Source organism: Micrasema longulum, unplaced genomic scaffold (genome assembly GCF_059751315.1).
Source record: "Micrasema longulum isolate JH-2025_06_02 unplaced genomic scaffold, ASM5975131v1 h1tg000541l, whole genome shotgun sequence".
NCBI lineage: Eukaryota > Metazoa > Arthropoda > Insecta > Trichoptera > Brachycentridae > Micrasema > Micrasema longulum.
Genome location: NW_028277737.1, coordinates 245,437 through 266,785, shown reverse-complemented (window position 1 = coordinate 266,785; position 21,349 = coordinate 245,437).

Below are 21,349 nucleotides of genomic sequence, written 5' to 3'. Positions count from 1 at the left end.
CTATTTAAAATTTCATTTGCGGACCCGTCAGACCTTGTCCTGCTCAAACGTTGCGCGTTGGCTTGCCTGCTATTAGCTAGGAAAAAGATTTTCAATTGAGAAGTAGGTACCTAGGATCTTGTTTGTGATTAAATTCCAAAATTAAAAATTGTTAAAATTGAATTTAAGTAGGTACTTGCTTATGGTTGAATTGCAAAACATAAAATAAATATTTTTTCTAATATGGCATTCTTTTTGCAAACGTCAAACACCGGTCTTCTCACCAACAGAGGGGTGTACTTATCTAGGAATACGATTTTTAAAAACGTATTGAATTTAATATTATTTTGTTTTACCGAAAATCCAGTTAAAAGAAATAAATGGGTGGATATTTTAACAAATTTAAGGAAAAAATCTGATTGAGATCCACAAAAAACAAATGCTGTTTGTAAACATTAAAAAACAAACTTTTTTATAGACAAAATAACGACATCTTTCCATTTTTTTTGTAAATGCATTCTCCTCGAATGCAACCCTGGTAGATCTATGAATAACATATTTATGCTCCTTACTTCTCTTTTACATGTTAGATTGAAGATTTTAAATCTACGAATACGCACAACGCAAAGATCTATATTTATCTGAAAACCGCAAGTAAATCAGTTAAGCCGTTTAAGTGGAGTTCGGTGACATCACACGTACAGAGGAGTTATAAATATAAAGAAAGTGTAATCTATTGGATTTATAAATGTACCTTGGAAAACCTTATAAAATATAAAAGCTATTCTCTGTCTTTTGATAGAAAGTTAACGAAATATCGATAAAAATATTTGATGAAAAGACAAAAATAAAAAGTTTTTTCACATATTGCCTTTGAAAGGGTCTGATTTATTGTCTTCTAACTAATCATTTTTTATTTTACAAAAGTGTATATATATTTCATTTAAACGATTTTTTCTCAAAAATTAATAATACATAATTGGATCTAATTGATGGAGCAAGATGTTGCGTCGTGTAAATTATAATGAGATAAATTAGATATTCATTGAAAACTTTATTTTCATCATTCTTTTCCGCACCTAATAATTGGTACACCAATTCAACGTTGTTATTCAAAAAGCAGCCAGTACACAATTTTGAAAAAAAAAGAGATAATGATGTTATCGGGTCTAGTAAGGTCGATTCTATGTTTTGCTGAAAACAACCAGACCGCTTTAATACAAAAAACTGTAATAATCACCTTATGAAAATGGTGTCGATCACAAAAACGGTATTTCTCAATTTGCAGAAAACACTCACAGCGATAGAAAAATCTTAAAGTCCATAAAAAATTACTAGAACTGCTTAAATAAATAATAACATTCTTATTTGTAATGTTTAAAAAACTCATATATTAATTGTTTATCATTTGTTAAAGTCAAAAACATCCCAACTGTTTTGTAAATTTGATCATTGACTATTTTCACAAAGGTGCTATTACCTCAGTTTCCCTTTTCTATGGCTGGCTGTTTTCTGCATAACTACGTTCAATTGTAGCATATCCTGATTATTTTCGTTACATAAAGGTAAGATGATCAGTTCTACGCTTCAGGTACCAGTCCAGAGGGACTATGAAGTATGCTAGTGTAAAACACCGTTTTAATTTAATATTTCAAATCAACCACACCAGGAATCAAACCCGAGACCTTTTTTTCATTTTTTTTTCTTTAAATTTTAAATTGACTTATATAATACACAGTAAATAAACTAATATTAATACATGTTTTACTTACATATCTATTTACATCATTTTACAGTAAACAAAACATTTCTTTTTAAATTTATTCACAGTCCTTTCATTCTTTATACATTTAGTTATCTTTTCATACATTTTCAAGCCTTTATTCATAATACATTTTTTTTTAAATGGCAGCCTTAGGTAAACAAACAAACTGACCGTTACATCACGAGACCGACAGCGTAAACCGTATATTATATTTAACTTGGTACCGTAGAATTTACGATTTAGAAGCTAATTGGCAAAAGCTCGATAAAAGTTTTTTTATCACATTTTTTATATTGAGTTATATCTCTAAAAGATAAACACTAAAAATAGGAATAATAAAAAATATTTATCAAATGGACAGTTTCGCAGAATTCCAAAAGAAAAAAAATAGCCTTTTGACTCGGATATCATATGTACACTAATTAGAACTACCCTTTAATTCATAGTGTTTCGATGGTCTGGACACAATATTTTCTATTTGTTTGGAAAAATCTGAATCATTAGTTTTGTGTCATCACGTCAAAAAATAATGAAGCTTTATAGAAAACAGTACCTACTCCTACGTTAGTTATAAATAAATTGTTTCAATACAAAGCGCCAATAAATTCCTAGAACCCTCAAAAGGAACTCATTAAGATATGTTAGACAAAGTTGTCCTTCAATACTGAATCAATCTATTCCGACCCCTCTGTTTCCGTATTAAGACAGGGGGTAGTCAACTAGAGCAGGGATCAGCAAACAGGAAGTAATTATTACCGCAAAAGTATATTTAGAGAAAGCGAGTAATCAAAAGATAAAACTAAATTTCTTACGACAGAATTTTTCTATGGGCAAAACTCAATTTTATTAATCCCGAGAAATATAAAAAAACGGGAGTTTTGTCGTGGTAGATCTTTTGATTTATAATACTATTGTCAAACTAATGATGCGGGCGTTTTTTTACATTTGTGCTGTAAACTAAAATAAAAGAATCATTATTTGTTGGAATGAGATTTTTTTTATTGGGTTCTAAAGCTTAAATTCCAAATGATTTCTTCTATTAGTGCCTTGTCAGGTATCCCTAACCTATCCTGTGCTCCCAGGAAAATCTGCTCTATGGTCCTAAAGCCAGTCCAGTCTAGTATATTACGCAGCTAGTGTTTTCTTCCAGCTCCTCGTTGACCCTCAGTTTTGCCCTTCAAAATTAAATGAAGCAAAAGGTTATTTTCTCCACACATTTTTTGCCCCAGATACAAAATTTTACGAATTTTTATGGCGGTTAAAAGTTTTTTGTTCGTTTTAGCTCGATTTAAGAATTTTGAGTTTGTTACCAGATCTGTCCAAGATATCTTAAGCATTCTGCAATGCAACTACGTCTTAAAAACCTCCAGCCTGTTCATAGTGTTCACCTTGAGAGTCCAATTCCCACAGCCACACAACAATACATATCAAACATAATACTTGACCAATCATTGCCTTATTTTTAAGTTTAGAATATCATTACAGAAGAAAGATTTCATTATGTTAAAAGCAGCTCTTGCTGCCTCAATTCTTCATTTAATTTCTTTATCTGGGCAGAAGGCCTTTGTTAAAATGCTGCCGAGGTACTCAAACTTGTCCACCTTTTCAATGTCACTACGTTTTGATTTGAGAAAAAACGCGGAGTAATTAACTCGGCCAAATGTAATCCATTTTGTTTTACCAACAAAAAAATATTGTTAAACCCAGTTGTTCGCCAAATACATCCACACTATTCAGTTCCTAAAGATCGCTAATGGTATCCGTCAGCAAAACAGTGTCTGATATTGTTGATTACAACTCCATTGATCTTTAGGCCTCTTTCATTGTTGTTCAGCGCTTTCTGAAAAACATAGTCAGAATGCAAGTTGAAAAGCAAACGGGGTCAATATATAACCGGGTCGCTTTTAATTTTTGTATAAAATTGTAAGATTCAATATGTCCATATATTTATAATTTTCTCAAACTGAACGGTTTGGGTAGGTAGGAAGAAATTGCCTTAAGGCAATATGCCCGCCCTTATATGTATATTTATTGTGTATGTATATAAAGTGTCAATAAATAAATAAAAAACTCTCCTCTGCATGGGTATTGCATCTGATATTTCGTTTCCTCGTCTGCCTTAAAAACAATAATATCCGACAAATGTATTACGTGACTATCAGTTACGTGGCGCATTCCATCGGCCCAATTTTCGGTAATTTTTTTCAACAAACCGGCGTTTTTTCCAAAATGGTGCCTGTAATATTGGCTTTTTATGCTTAAAAAGTTGTTGGTTTGTTTCTATAGACCATGAACTTAATTTAACCTCGCAAGGAAAAATCCAATGGCGTCAATTAATAACACGACCGTTTCTTGAAATAATTTTGTCGCCAAACTTGTCTTGTGATTTTTACAGTTTTTTGAATGAAAACAGTCTGGCTGTTTTCAGGAGAACATAGAATTAATCTTACTGCACCCGATAACACCGATATTTTATTTATTCAAAATTGTGAACTGGCTGCTTTCTGCATAACTACATTAAATTAAAAGCGTGGTTTATTTAAAAACACTCTACTTACTCATTTCAAGGGTCAGTTATATATTGGAAATATTGCTCTCCGGTTATTATAATCAGTGAATAAGTTTTTTAATACTTTTCATTTCAGCCTTTATTATTTTATAGTAAAACACCAAGAAAACGTGATTTTAGTGAAATTGAGCTGTCTTAAATAATTTGATTGAATTCAGAAGGGTTAACCCAGGTTCAAATAGTTAAAAAAATTAAATGCTTCCGGTATGCGTTCCAATCAACAATTCAAAGATTTTTTCAATCTGGTTCTTAGAAAAACCGCCCGAAAACTGGCAGAAAAAGGATTACCTCAAGTTCCGAAGGCCAAACTTTGGTTTATAAATCATTTTAAAAAAGTCTTAGTACATCTTCAAAGCTTTCTGCCAAACTTGGAAGTAAATGCAACATTAAAAATTTCGACACTCACCGTGAGAAGACGTCTTTAGAAATCTGGATTACGAGGCTGCAAAGCGAGGAAGAAACATGGCTCTCTGAGGTCAACAGGAAAAAAATGAACTGGGCACAAGAACACAAGAATTGAACGACCGAAGACTGGGCTAAAATACTTTGGTCTGATGACACTAATATTGAAGTTAGTATACAAGTATTAATCCAATAGTACTTGTTTAAAAATAAAAACGATATATTTTTAAAATATGTAGGTAACAAAAAAAAAAACAAAATACAAGTCATGTTTTAAAAAAAAAAATTGTACATGTTTGGGACTCCTGGTTCTGTATATGTCCGTCAGAGAGTAGGTGAAGAGTACCATCCCGAAGTGCCCACAGTAAAATATGGTGGAAGAAGCTTAATGGTATGGGGTTGTATGGCGTCTACAGATGTAGGAAAACTCTTCATCTGCCAAGGACGAACAAATTCCGACACCTATATCAATATGTTGGATGATTTTTTGAAACCGTCCATAATGAAATTTTATGATGTCGGGTCCCGTCAGAACAATGTATTCCAGCAAGACAATCCCTCGTGTCACTCTTCAATGATGAGCCAAGAAACTAGCCAATTATTCCAGCTTGTTTTTTCATACATATAAGTTTAGTATATTTTGAATGTCTTAACCCCAGTGCGGGTTTTTCCTCCTAGATTAAACTTGCAGATTACACAAATTATTTGAAAATTCTTGATTTGGAAAACAGTATTTCTAACATTGTTTCTTAAGGACTAGTTTTCTTTGAGATGGTACTTTTGACATAAGACCATACATACTTTCATGCGTCATATTACAGGACAAATAGCACTCCACGCGGCCGTTTTTAGCACTTGTAATTACTAGAAAAATGCGTCCAGTTGATATTTCAATTGAATACCTTATATCGACTAAATTCATAGCAGAATTTTTTAATGAATTATATTTCAAAGTAATAGATAATATATCTTTATAATATAATACATCACAGAGTTACATAGTTTGAGTTGATTTCATGGATGAGAGTTGTTGTATCACACAGAACCACAGAAAAATATCAATTTGTAGTATATATTACCCACATTATATTATGTACCTCCTATGTAGGTACAAATATGATATTTTTTATGGCTTACCTGTAAATAAAATCACAATTTGCTACTGCTGCATACCCGATAAATAAAGTCAATAATATTCTCATAGAAAAAATAGTAAAAATACAACGCTTTCTCAAGACGACGTACATAATTCGTATTATCGGTACCTACATTTCCGGGCTCCTGCGTTAGGGGTAGAAATGAGAATGTGTGCAAGGGGTGGTATTGTTGCTTCGATTCTAAGATAATTAATAATCTCAGATGATGTAATGTGATATGGAGTGAAATTAGACTCGGGATAAACAAATAATAATATACAACGGTTCGCGTGCAATAAGATATGATAAAATGAACTAGGAAGATAAGATAATTGATTGAGAAACTTATCTACATATCGTGATGCAGTTCATTAAAAATATCTAACACAATAATGTCAGCTCAACAGGATACTGCATCGTTACGTCAATGAGGAAGATCAAAGGTTTTTTTTATTTGTTAATAAACCATTAAACTAGGCCAAATTTTTAAAATAATTTCTATGTATCATTTTTTTTGCACCACTACAGGCCAGGAAGCCTTATTACAGTTGTGAATTACAACACAGAATACCCAGGCTTTAGAAAAATCACATTAAACTTTTGTGTTCTCACCGGGAATCGAACCCGGAACCTTCCGTGAGTCAAGCGTCTTGACCGCTGCACTACTTTTGTGTTTCTGAAATAATTCCGCGTGTTACGTCAGAGGATCTCCTGCGCTTATTATCGATCAGTTCTGCCATTGGTCCATTGGCAGCAAGCAAACCAAAAATCTTCCATAACCCTCTTTTATCATTGGTTGATTCGTACGAACCAGCGACGTCGTTCAAAGTAGTTCGCTTAGATTAAAATAGTTTTTTAAATTTTTTTTACACATTTTCCATTTTCAGGAAACTTGGTAAACAATTAAATACTCCAATTTTTACCACGCGCAAGAAAACATTTATTGTATCCAAATTTCCCATAAGGCTGAAGTTGTTTGTTGTAACCCATTTACATATGCATATTCGTTATGCATACAGCGGTTTTCGCAAAAGCTTATGAAAATTCCTTAACATGCTGTATTAGAAAAATGAAAACAGAGATTTTTAACCATTTGCAGCTTTTGGAAGAGAATCACGATTAGAAATATAATGCATCTTAATTTGAAAAATTATTATGTATGCTGACGATATTGGACTATTTTATAAAAATCAAACAGACGTATTAACAAACAATGACATAAACAAAGACCTTACTTTGTTGACTAAATGGACAAACACAAACCTACACTTAATAAAAAAAATGCAATATTGTCCATTTCGAATCTAGAAAAAAATATCATAAAGTAGATGCTAACATAAATAATAAACGACTAACTGAAATTGAACATATTAAATACTTAGGACCAACAATAGATAGACAATTGACATGGACAATTCAAATCAACAATTTAATTAGCAAAGTGGTGACATTATCGAGTCTTTTTTTAAAAATCAAAAACTTTGTTCCAATAAAGAAAAAAAATATATCGATGAAGCCTATGTAAAAACTAAAATATGTTATATTCAACTACTATAGGGAACAGGAAATCAAAATGATATAAACAGACTACAAAGGCAGCGAAATAAAATATTAAAGTTAGTTTATTACCTACCCTATCTAACAGAAACTAAAGAACTTTTTAAACAAACTAAACAATTAAATAATTAAATGTAACTGAACTCTTTCAACTAGAATCCTATACTAAAACCTTAACTAAAATCCAAAATAGAATTTATTCATAAATAAGCCACTGATGTAATTGTAGACGAAGAATTATAACTTAAAAAAACTGTAGTAAACATGAACACATTACGAAAATATCAGAAAAAGATCATATACAACCCTTTAAAACGAGAAAAGGACAGTCGAGACTTTAAAACCATGGATTGAAATTATACAATAAACTACCAGACGTAATAAAAGAAAATAATTAGATGTAAACAAAAAACACGTAGGTACATACGATACCTTTAGAGAATATTAGCTCTTAAAGCCAGCTGGCTCAAAAAAACACGTGCGTGGCGGTGGTGGGTCGTATCAGACCCAGTTCGAAAAGTCTCCTTTGAGAAATTTTTTGTTTATTTTTCAAGATTATTATACTATCACAATAAAACGTAAGGTAAAGTTTTGAGTATAATTTCTTTTGAATTTGTTAAAAAAAATGACGTCGACATATTACTTTTTACACAACCGATAATTTTTAATACTGCCAGATGTAATCGGACTATCTCCGGTAAGCATAATCTACAGAGACGTAAACATTATCAATGCCCAAAGTAATTAAAACATTTTTTCATCCCTCTCACAAATATACTTAAAACCCCGGACCTGAAACAATTATACCATGCACCGGCAAACTCTGTTGACTAATGGTCTAATTAGCTAGAGAACTTGCACAAAAACCACCCTTGAATCGGTAACAATTGCACAGAAAACTTTAATCCGAGTAATAAAAAAAACGTTTCCTTATCGAAGTGACTTGCTCTTCAAAGCATTCAGAGTACTCGACAGTATATATTGAGAGCGGTAGTGGTTACACATAAAAATAGACGAATACCCAAGCGTCAACCACAACCACAATACAAAATACTCCAATAGGGATCTGATACTAAGTGAAGGGTTCAACACTGTTCTGGCATCGAGGCAACGCTATTACGTTGGCAAGAAGGTCCATAACTTTTTGTTAGAATTGTGGAAGAGCGGGAGTGTTGTCAAGTTAAGGAAGACCTCGCTCTTTCACAAAATTAGTCTTAGGAAATCAGAGAGGTTGATGCATGCCGTGGATTGGAGATTCTTATATACGATAAAAAAAAAACAAATGGCAATCATAAAGTTCGTATTTATATGTTATAAATTAAATTGTGAATCTTTTTTTTATGTATGTATGTGTACGCGTATGGGTGTATGTATATGTGTATGTATGTATGTGTATATATGTTTATAGGTATGTATCAATATGTGTATTCTAGTAAGTTTTTTTTTGTCTGTTCTTTCTATTAACTTGGAAATTATTATTATGCATTAAAATGTAATTACCTAGCTTGGAACGGGGTATGTATCCTAGTTAGCTGGGCAAAGTGTACAAAAAATGTAAATGTTATAAAATGTATAAATAAAAATATTAAAAAAATATATGTATATTGTTCAAAACAGAGGTGAACAGTATTTGCTTTTCCAACAGCTGTGTTATTGGCAGGTTGGTGTTGTCTATTGAAATGTGAATGTCTATGTTGACGCTGTCTAAGGTAATAATAATTAACCGAAACATCAAAACTAATGCTCCACATAGAACAAGTATTTTCCACTATGATTCATGGTCCAATAGCTCTTTGATAATAACCATAATATATGCACTCGAAAGTGTATAAGGCACTGTAAAGGTTTACCAAATGCAAGGTATCTTTCACATGAAGATATGATGCCAGTCTAGGGACAGTAAAATATTTCAGTGCTAAAAAACATCAACAAATATTTAACCACGACCTTGTTGTGAACCGAACCAGGCTACTTATGCATGGTGAGCGAACGCACTAATCACTACACTATGGGCGAACTTGTTTCCACTTGATTTATTTTTAAAGCTCTCAATACAAAAGTTAAATTAACCGAATTGAATTCATACAATCAAAATTTATGTCGTATTGCAATTTTAAACGGTTGACTCTGAACAAAAGTCCAGATGAATCTACAAACTTACCTAAACTCCAAACTCTCCAAACTCGCAGAAACATGGCTGACGCTATTTTTATGTATATCATTTTAAATAACATGATAGATTACCCTAAGATTTTATCACTTATTAATTTTAGAGTCACAGTAGCAGACCAGAAACCAATATCTTTTTAAAATTTCTAAATGTTCCACAAAATTCTTTAATAATAAATTTGAAAATAGAAATGGCAATATGTGTAATCATCAATAAAATTTGATTGATATTAATAACATATATTTATCTTCGTTTAAAAATAAAATCAAGATTAAAAATCTAATAATGATATTGTGCCTTGAATCTGCAAACAAAAAACTCTGCAATTATGCAGGTTATGTGCAGTTCTGTATGTAGTCATATAATAATTGTACAATGTATGGTCAACTGTAGTCTTTATAAATTATAGCCTTCAACTGTGTGACTAATATTTAAAAGTGGATTTATTTTTAGTAAAATGTAAAACATTTACATTTTAAGTAATATTATAAGTTGTGTATGATTAGTTATTTTATATTACGAATAATTTTTATGTGACAACATTTACAATAACAATATTATGGGAAGCCTCTAATTGGACTTAATGATATATATTTATAATATATTTCGATAGTCAGATGGCAGAAGGGACCATCTGTATTTTTGTCTATGTTTTAGTTTTCAAAAGTTGTAAATAATATTTCAATAAATACACGCACGTCATTTAGAATGGTTATCTATTATTAAAAAGCAACAGTAAAATATTTTGGTTTGTGGATTAAAGTCTTGAAATTGGGACGTATTTCAGCTCTCCTGAACATTTTTGAAAATTACAGATGGTCCCTTCTGCCATCTGACGACCGAATTGTATCCTATGAAATAATAATTGTCTGTTGGCTTTCCAATAAAATACAATAAAAATAAATTATTATTCCTGAGAGTAGCCATTAATTGAAAAATACTCGCCTAGGTGTCTAGTACTATTTCACAAACATTACAGTATTCTATAGTACATCTGCCTAGATACGGCAAAGTAAACATCATCAAAACTCTTTTAACGAGTAGGTATTTGTCAAAATTTAAATCGAATTTTTGAATTAATTTCAAATATTTAAATTAAAAAATATTCATCATATGCATCAGGCCAAAAATTCTTCTCGTAACTGAACTTATCTAACGACATCTGGTGTTTTTTATGCAAACTTTGTTTCTGGCAAGTTGTGGCTTGAAATGAAGGCTTCTAATTTATCATCACAGAAATTATTTTTTACACATAAGGTAAAACATCCTACTACTGGCATATCTAACAAAGATCTAGAATTAAGGTCAACAGTAAATATAACCAAATTACGGAATTAATGTAAACATATCAATAAAACCAAATATTTTTTTTTATTCACAAACGATCGCTTTTGCACAAACAAGCAAAAACCACGTTAAAAGTAAACTCTTACTTTTATAAAAGCGTACTATTCATACTTTCTGTAATAACTTAGTAGAAATTAGGCTTATTATAATTTAATAGGTCCCATCGCTAGGGATCACAGAATACAAGTGTCGTTCGAGTGATTTACCTCTGGCATTTTGCCGGTCGCCGCGTTCCACGTGGCTCCGTCCACGTCATGACTGACACCGTTGCGATATCTATTAAGTAGCGAGTGTCAACACTTCAATACACTTCCATTATAATATTAAAAATGCGAAAATGTGTTTGCTTGTTTGTGTTTCCGTCACGTCGCAACGGAGAAACTGATTGGCGCGATCTTTTGAATAAAGATAGCCGAAAATTAGAGAATTGAAATATATATACATTTCTTATTTTCACTCCCATAGGAAAATTGTTAATGGATAATCTGCACCTCAGAAATTTTGCTCTTAGTTGCAAAACCCCAAACACAGCAAAGGTATGATAAATGCGAATGGACCATAGAAAAATAGATTGCTCGAAGCAGCGAAACTGGAAGCATTCTCTGAAATCTGTACAGTATTCCAGCTACAGGGACAATTTTTCCTTTCACGCGCTCAACATGTTCATTCCAAGTAAGCTGCGAGTCCACTAACAGTCCCAAGTACTTAGTGCTATTTTTTTTCTCCAGACGATCAACACCAATAAAGACATCAATAGATTCATTACTCTTGTTTCCAAATAGAAGGTAGTGAGTCTTTTTTGCATTCAAGCTCAATTTATTTAAACGCAGCCATTCCGCCAGATGTAAAACGTCACTTTCAACCATCTTCTGTAAATCTTGTTTGTTTTTAGTGTGATATAAAATAGTCGTATCATCTGCATAAAGCTGTATTCCTCCTTTGATGCCCCATTTTGTCATATCGTTGATGTATATAAGAAATAGCAACGGACCGAGTATAGACCCTTGAGGTACCCCGCAGGTGATTTTACCAGAATTGCTAAACTTACCTCCAACTTCTACCAAAGATGATCTGTTTGAAAGATAGTCTTTAAAAATTTCTAAACGTATTCCAGTTACACCAATATACTGAAGTTTTTCGATCAAAATGCTGTGGTCCACAGTGTCAAAAGCCTTTTTTAGGTCTATGAAAACACCAGCAGTATAATCACCTTGGTCTAAATGTTTCTGTATCGTAGAAATAAAGTCAAAGGACATAATAATTACATAATAATCGTATTAATTAGGCACGCGTATATTTTTTTATTATTTTATGATTGGTTGCTAGATTTGACTAAATACATGCATACTCACATACATATTAAAGAATCAGAATCCCATTCATAACGCTTAATGATTCATTTTTATTTTAAAAAAAAACTTTGTTACTGGGGCTAAACAAGGTTTTTCTTTTAAATCAATTCTTGAATACAAGGCCCTACTCATAAACTTGGCGTAAAGTTACGCCTGAGTACAGTGGTATAATTCGGATGGAAATATCATCTTTATTTTACCACTAAAATAATAATGGTATTTCCATCCAAATTAAATCACTACACTTAAGTGTATCTTCATGCCAGGTTTATAAATAAAGTTCAAAGAGTATTAACGATAATTTGAAAAACAGTAAAAAAGGGGTCGTGTCTTACGTGTCATTTGCTTATCATAAATGCGGTTTCGGGCTTAATTTCCAGATAGATAAAAACATTTAATATTTATTTAATATAAATGTATTTAATTTTTCTTAAATCACAAAAATAAATTCAATATGCCGACCGGTTTCAAAACACGACCTTCCTTTGTCAAGGCAAAAAAAAACTAAATATTTTTAATCTTGCCAAATAACAAGTAGGTAGATACCTGAAATACGTCATTGGCTTACGAATTCAGTGCGATGACACGTATAAAATGATCTTTATCATTTCCATATCTCCACCTTGTTGTGCATAGGGCAATACTTTGGCACTACTATTGTAACAGGACAATTTTTGTTTTACAGAAGGTGCGGTGATTAGTCTTACGCTTCCGGTGCCAGCCCAAGAAAAATAAATAGTGCAAAGTAAAACCACATTGAAAACCAATTTGTCACGTCTACCGTATTAAACATACGACTTCAAGCAGGTTGGCGAACGCACTAACCACTGCACTACGAAGTAGATTGCCTGTTACAGGATTTTTATCTGAGAGTAGCCTCCGAGTTCGTCGGTCTAAAGCTCGTTTAGGGTTTTGGATTTATTTCTCTCACATAATTGTATTCTTCATCTACTAAATAAATTTATTTGCTTCTTTCAGCACAAAGATGCCAAGGCTACCAGATAACAGAGTCTCTTTGAGCAGCTTTTCTCGTTCGGCAACGAGCAATTTTTTTCTAATGTGTGAGACCGACTAGGGAGATTTCGTCCTCAGATGCGGTGCGCGGTATGCGATGAGCTGTACGATTTCTCACACATTGACGCTTCTAAAATTATAATTACTATTTTTTTAAATTACTTCGACCATAGGATTTCTTACCTTGTGCATTTATATGGCTTATAGAAAAGTTTCCTTCTAAGCTGAAGATGACGTCACAGAGTTTTAATCTCTGCCTCTGATAGCTGGTACATGTAGCGAAAGTAATTAATTGTCATCTACTTAGGAAAATGTCACAAGCAACCCTTCTTTAGAAACACTTCCTATAACAATTCTGTATGCAAACTAAAAAATATTCCCTGAATGGTTATTTTGTAAGCAATAACATGGTGAATTTTTCAATTAATTTTTCCTTTTATTACTATAAAAACCACGTTTAAATAGTAATAAAACATTTTTTTACCTAAATTTGTTTAAGTAAAAATTCGTTGAGTTTTTTGGTGTTTTAAATCTGTTTCGAAGAAAATATACAGTATTTAAGAAAAAATGTTGGTGGTGTTGTCGTATAATAATTAGTGGACTCACCTACCATGTAAAAAATCCCGGGTTCGATTCCCGACATGGTTGACATGAAATATTTATGCAATATATTTCTTTTTTTTTACAATTTTTTTGTTTACATTATAGTACAAGAAACGTCACTTGTTAGAAATATTTTAGAGAACAACTCCACAATCTGGGCTCTCCAGTTTTCTAGGTACCAATATTGTATTGAAAAGGTCCAAAATAAGTTTTTTGCGATTTATAAATTTTAAATAACGTATTAGTATCGAATTTAAGGACTATAATTTGATACTGTTAATTATGAATTTTAAACGATTAAGCGATAAGAGAATAATAACAAATTTGCTAAATTAATGTAAAATAATTCATTGCATGTTGGACATCCCTGCAATTATATCACTAATTGACTTTAATGTACCGAAAACGATAACTCGGAAAACCTGATAGTACTGTGGCAACAATACTTCGTCTTTATATGGTAAAAATGCAGTCATCAATACTTCACACTCTAGGCAATAAGTACCAAGACGTTGGTGACTCATTGCATGTTAAGTTTAGTTTATATAGGACGGCCCTTCACCTGTATTTCATGGGTAGAAAAAGCTAGTACTTAATAGTTGCGGCCTCGTGGTGTAGTGGTCAGCGCGTTTACCTACCATGCAATAGGTCTCGGGTTCGATTCCCGACATGGTTGATATGAAATATTGATTTAAAAGGGTGTTTCCATACCAGAATATTTCATAGTCCCAGGACTGGTACCTGAAGCGTAAGACTGATCTTACCTTCATGTAACAAAAATTATCAAGATACACTGCGATTGGTGTTTCAAAACAGTGCCCTATGCACCATTAGGTGCGGAAAGGGAACGATGATGATGAATAGTTCTAGATAAAAATTTCGTCTATCATTTATTATTGTTCAAAAGGGTTTAAATTTCTTTACTATTTACCTAAGAAGAATTTAAAAAAATAATGTATGTAATAAAATAAATAAAACAACTTTGTTATTAACCACTAATTTTTTTTTTTTTTTCCACCGACCGATTTCAAAGCAAACAAGCTTCTTCGTCAAGGTTTACGTAACTAATTGGTTATTTTCTATTTTATTTTTATCATGTCAACTAAATACTACACGTGGACCCAATAAATCAAGTCTTTTTTTCCTTTCAAGGCTATAATTTCATATCAATATTTTCGAAACTAGACGAAAATGGTATGTATTTTTTTTAACGTTCAGTATTGTTGAATTATTTTTACATGCTCAAAATATTTTATGATATATAACCAAATTTTCATTTTTTTAATCGATATTTTTATTAATATATAGTGTGTAAAGTGGCTACTTAAACCAGCCAATGACAAGGCAAAAGCCCTGAAAATGCATAGATTTCTATATTCACTTCTCTTAAATGTTTTTCATCCCTGTTTTAATTTGAATGACTCCTGAGGGGTGAAATCCAATATTTTGTCTCCAAACATTTTAACAAAAGGTAAAAAGGTGTTTTTCAACTCTAATATATTTTTTAGTCCCTGTCATGGCCCCTGACTTGTCCATTTTTAAAGTCTATACAATGTTAAACGCAAAGTTTGTTTTATGTAAAATATTGTAAATATGGTTGAAGTCATTCAGGTTAACATCCTGGCTGTATTCTTTTCACCAGGGTAGACTGTCGAAATATTCGGTACAGTAAGCCGCAGGATTCAATAATATGAATCTTCACTCGCATTCGTGTTTGGCTGAGTCTGGATTTATGCATCAGTTCGATTACTATGTCAACATACACTGTGGGCTAATAAAAGCAGACGTATTTTTATAATTTTAATTGTTTAGGTACACAGGGCGCTTATTTTAATTTTATGTACATCAAAACAGTTCAAAATATCCGATCTACAGTGGTGAATTACAACAAATAATGTTCCTAGAGAGTAACCGCATTGAATTTCTGAAATTTTACAACTGTTGTTGGGTTTTCTGGACTGTTAGGGTGCAATTTTTTTAAAATTTAAATTGTATTTTGTGTTGTCACTGGGAACCAAACGCGGAATATTCCGTGCGTGATTCTAGTGTCTTAAACTTTGAGGCCACCATAAGTGTATACATTAATACTATACAATAATTAAATTGTCGGCCTCGTGGTGTAATGGTCAGCGCGTTTGCCTACCATGCGAGAGGTCTCGGGTTCGATTCCCGACATGGTTGACATGAATTATTTATTTTAAAGGGTGTTTTCACACAATAAATTTATAGTCCTTAGACTGGTACCTGAAGCGTAAGACTGATCATCTTACTTTCATGTATGTAATAAAAATGATCAAGATACGCTGCGATTGGTGTACCAATGCAGTGCCCTATGCATCATTAGGTGCGGAAAGGGAATGATGATGATTAAAACAACAATATTTTTATTCTCACTTCAATATTGACCAACATTTGAACGCAGTTATGCAGAAAGCAGCCAGCCATGGAAAAATGAAACTGAGATAATAGCACCTTTTTGAAAAGTCTAAATGATCAAATCTACACCACAGCTGGAATGTTTTTGACTTTAACAAATGATTAAAAATAGATACATTTTTTTAAAATTTTACAAACCAGAATCTCATTATGTATATGACCAGTTTTAATGATATTTAAAGTACTGTAAGATTTTTCTGGTGCTATGGGTGTTTTCAGCAGATCGACACCATTTTCAGAAGGTGATTAATATGGTTTAAAAAAAACATTCGTGTTAGTAAATGAAAGCGGCTTGGTTGTTTTTAGCAGAACATAAAATTTACTTTACTGTACCCGATAACATCAATGCCTCATTTTTTCAAAATTGTGGACTGGCTGCTTTCTGCATAACTACGTTCATTTTAGATTATTCATAGATAATTTTGGTGTTTTTTATGTTAAAAATTCATTTGCCTCACATGTTTTTATTTTATAATACTGTATCCCATCTATGTATCATAATTAATTTAAGTGATTTCTTTATAAATAAGTTCATAGATCATTTATTTTCTCACATTATTACTATTTTATTTCAGTTAAATGTTACAGTTATCTTTATTTGCCATAGTTTTTATTGACTTGTAGTTGTACCTCATTAATAAAATATAAAACTGTTTTAAAACACGTTTTTGTAAACACTAATCACATATGTATAATTATATTGGCAGTTTGTTTTTTATTCGTTTATTTATTTTACTGAAAAAAAACAGTCAAAAATGATATTAAAATAACGTAAAAAAAAACAATTTTAAGACAGACTAGCAAAGTTCCTAAATAAAAAACATACACTTTTAATTGTGGTACATTTAATAAAATAAACAAATAAATAATCGGGTTGTGGTCCCGTGGCTAGTGTTGCGAACTCACGGGCCAGAGGTCCGAAGTTCAAACCTCACTACCCCAACTGGATTTTCATTTTCTAATAGTGAGTAATTTACAACTTGTTGAAAATGGCCACCAAAATCGAAATATTTGGCAAATTATAAAAGAGCTAAAATTTTTTTTATAAAAAAAGAATAATACATTTTTTTTATTTTGGTATTTTTTTCTATACAACAACAGAAATGTTGCCTAGAATGTAGGTGAAATAATTCAATTAGATGAATCTCACCAGCATAAATAAAGGTTTCAGCTCTTTAACTTCACAAACATCAACAGATGAAATAATTGAAGGAATAAAGATGTTCCAATATGGGCAGAATGGTGAATGTTACACAGTGTGTAAAGTGGCCACTTAAACCAGCCATTTACAGGTCATAATCCCTGTAGATGCCTAGACTTCTATATTACCTTCTCTTAAATGTTCTTCATCTCTGTTGTAATATGTTAATATTGAAAAAGCGTTTGTTGAATCATCTTATAGCAGGCAAGTCAACGTTCAGGCAAGACAATGTGTATCGGGTCCGCTAGCTATATTTATTTATACTTTTACATTGTTTGTTTTTTTTTTTATACAGAATAATGTTTCCTCACTGGGGTGTCCCGTGCCCAGGGAAACATTTTACAAAATGTGAAACATGCTTAAGATTAGCTATTTAAAAAAGTTAACATAATAATAACAAAAAAAAAAACATAATTAATCTAATAAACCTGATTATCATTAACATAATAAACAAAAAAATACTAAATTAATCATAAAAAACATAACCAATTAATATATATATTTTTTAAAATTTCATTTGGAAAATCAACAGTTCTACATACATATTTTTAGTAAACAAACAGATATAGTGTATAAACTCAGAACTATTCACAGATTTCCACATAGTATACAAAGTTAGTAAAGAAAATATATAACATATCAAATAAATACATACAATTTATACATATAAAAATGTTATTTTCATGTACTCAATAATCAAAGATTTTTTAAATATTAATTTTAAGAGTATTCAGTTACGGGATAAGGACAAAAATGCTCGAAGAGAGGATAAGGAGGGGAAAGGAGATGTACATATTTATTATTATAATGTCTACTAAGTTACATAATACATTTTTAGTGTAAATTTTAAATCTGACAGTGATGTTTGTGTAATCTATATTTTTAAATTGTGTATCGTACATTGAAAAAGTCCTACGAAAAAAAGCATTTTTAACATACGATGTACTACTTATTGGTACATGAAACAGGTGGTACCGTCTACAAATTCTGGCTGGCACATGTATTGTTATTAAACTAAGCAGCTCTGTACAGTCAACCATTCCTGTCATAATTTTGTAAAGCAGTAGTTGTTCCGCACACACTCTGCGGTATTGTAGAGAAATGATTCCATGGAAGGTGGAGGCAGTGAGAGTAGATACATAAGAAATACCGGTTTTGTATTTAAGGTACTTTATAAATTTGTTTTGAAAATTTCCTATTCTACTTATATATATGGCATACTGGGGATTCCATATCTGAGAGGCGTATTCCAAATGGCTTCTGACAAATGTATAATATAATGAAATAAGGGCCTTTGTATTATCAAAGTGTTTACTCATTCGAATTATGAAACCTAACATGCTCAATGCTTTGGAGGTAATTTTATTGATATGCGATTCAAAAAGTAGTGTAGTTTAGTTTAGTTTATAGACCAATAGAACAAATTTCATAAACAGTACACACATTTTACCTATTTAGCTTGATCCACTGATCGGTCCGTGTGCACATATGTATAATATATATATATATATATAAAATATTTAAACCTGGAATTTAAAGAATTTATGAAACTTTTTAAGATCAGATATAAATAAAGGTCCATGTCGCATTTTTCGCACACCCGCCGTTGTTTTACGATCACGACGATATATTAATCGAGTAAAATTTTATCCGTATAATATTTTTTTGCACTGGAAATTCATCAAAAGTAAAGACAGTTATAAAAAGAAATCCGATAATCTGAAGTAATTTTATGGGCTCCCCATGTACGAATATTGCATTTAGCGCACACTGCCTTGTAGATACTCCATCATAGCTGCAGGAAGATCTAGGGTAAGGGGAATGGCATGGGGGAGTCGCGGGGTAGGAACCGGATATTACCTCCTCTCTCCTGGAAGCGTAAAGCATTCGCAGAAGTGATAAAGCAAGCGTAAGCAGGGTTTTGTAGTAAATTTGTAATGTTATTAAATTTTATGCATGCAACACTTAAATGAAACTAAAAATGACGTGTTATAAAAATGTGGTATCAATGGAAAATAAATACGATTTTACATACGGCACAGTAAATTATCGACAACAAAATTACTTAATGCTCTATCAATTAGGGTGACCAACTCTTTGTGCTCATTTTACGGGACATATGATCTAAAATAACAGGATTAAGGCAAATTGAGGGTAAAAAAAAATATTAACCCTTACAGATGATTACAATTATTTTACATTTTCTCTTTTTTTCATACCAGGTATCAACAAATTGTTAATAATAATATTTTTTACATCTTGTGAAAAGCTTGGATGAATCTTTTGTTTCGTTTATTATCAACAATGTTTTGAGTATGTACAAGTGTTTGTAGACAGGCTGGATTCTCTTCTTTTTATATATTTTATTTTCTCATATATAAGTGTGTACTTGGCACAAATGCCATTTACATGACAAGGTAATATAGAAGTTCAGGCATTTACAGGGCTTATGACCTGTCAATGGCTGTTTTAAGCTTTTCTTAAATGTTCTTCATCTCTGTTGTTATATGTTAATATAAACAGCTCCCCAGGGAGTTGAATCCAGTCTTTGTCTACAAAAATTTGGACAAACTCAAAATATTAAAGATTCATTTGGAAGTTATTTTGAACAAGATCTGCATCAATGCAGTGCCCTTTGCACTATTAGGTGCGGAAAAGGAATTATTATGATGAATTCATGTAAAATTTCTGGTGACGTCAATTTTCCAGGGGAGATACAAATGTGTCCACAAAAATAGATTCTCATTAATATTCAAGGCAAAATTAACATTCCAACTTCCGGCACGGCATCAGAACACAAGGTGGTGTCACTTGGAGTGTGATCACAGATAACGTGTTAACATTAGAACATGCAACCCTATTGACACGAGGAACCTTCTAGAGTTGGAGAATAAAACAATGTATCGTAGTATTGGTTTTCCAATTAACACTGCCGGATACTAACACAAACACACACACGTACAATGTACAATGTACTTGCTTTAAAAGCATTCGATTAATTAAAATAATGGTTATATTGACATTGCAACGGAGATTAACATTTTCGAGAAGGAAACATGGAATAAAGGCATTTACATCATCATCATCATTCCCTTTCCGCACCTAATGGTCGATAGGGCACAGCATTGGTACACCAACCTTAGCGTATCTATATCATTTTCGTTACATGAAGGTAAGATAATCAGTCTTACGCTTTAGGTACTAGCCCAGGGACTGAAATATTCTAGTGTAAAATTACCCTTTTAAATAAATATTTCATATTAACAATGGCGGAAATCGTACCCAAGACCTCTTGCATGGTAGACAAACGCGCTGACCATGAGGCATTTATAAGGCTTATGATTTGATGCTGGCTGATTTCACTTTACTTATTGTATAACATTCTCAGCCATGTGGAAAGCTACTATTTTTGAAAAGGGAATTTAGGACTCAGGCCATCGGAAAACTTTTCAAGTCTCATTGTCTGTTTTAGGTGATTACTTTTACACTATGCAACATTCCCTACTCTGCCAATGTTTAAATTTCATAAAATATTTATCAGTAATGTTTTTCATTTTACTAAACTTAGCACCTAAACGGAGAAAATGGTTTTGGCCAGATATTTAATTTTTTTTTAGAATAGTTCTCTGTTTCAGGTAGCGACTAGCAAGGATTTTTTTCTGTTTAGGCAGGACTATTTTTATGTAATTATTTAATTAAATGATGCTCAAATAATTTAAACCACTGATTTTAAAATTGAAACACAAATAAAGTTTACAAAGTACATATACCAATACCAATAAAAGTTTAAAAAAAATAATATAAGAAATTATAAAAAA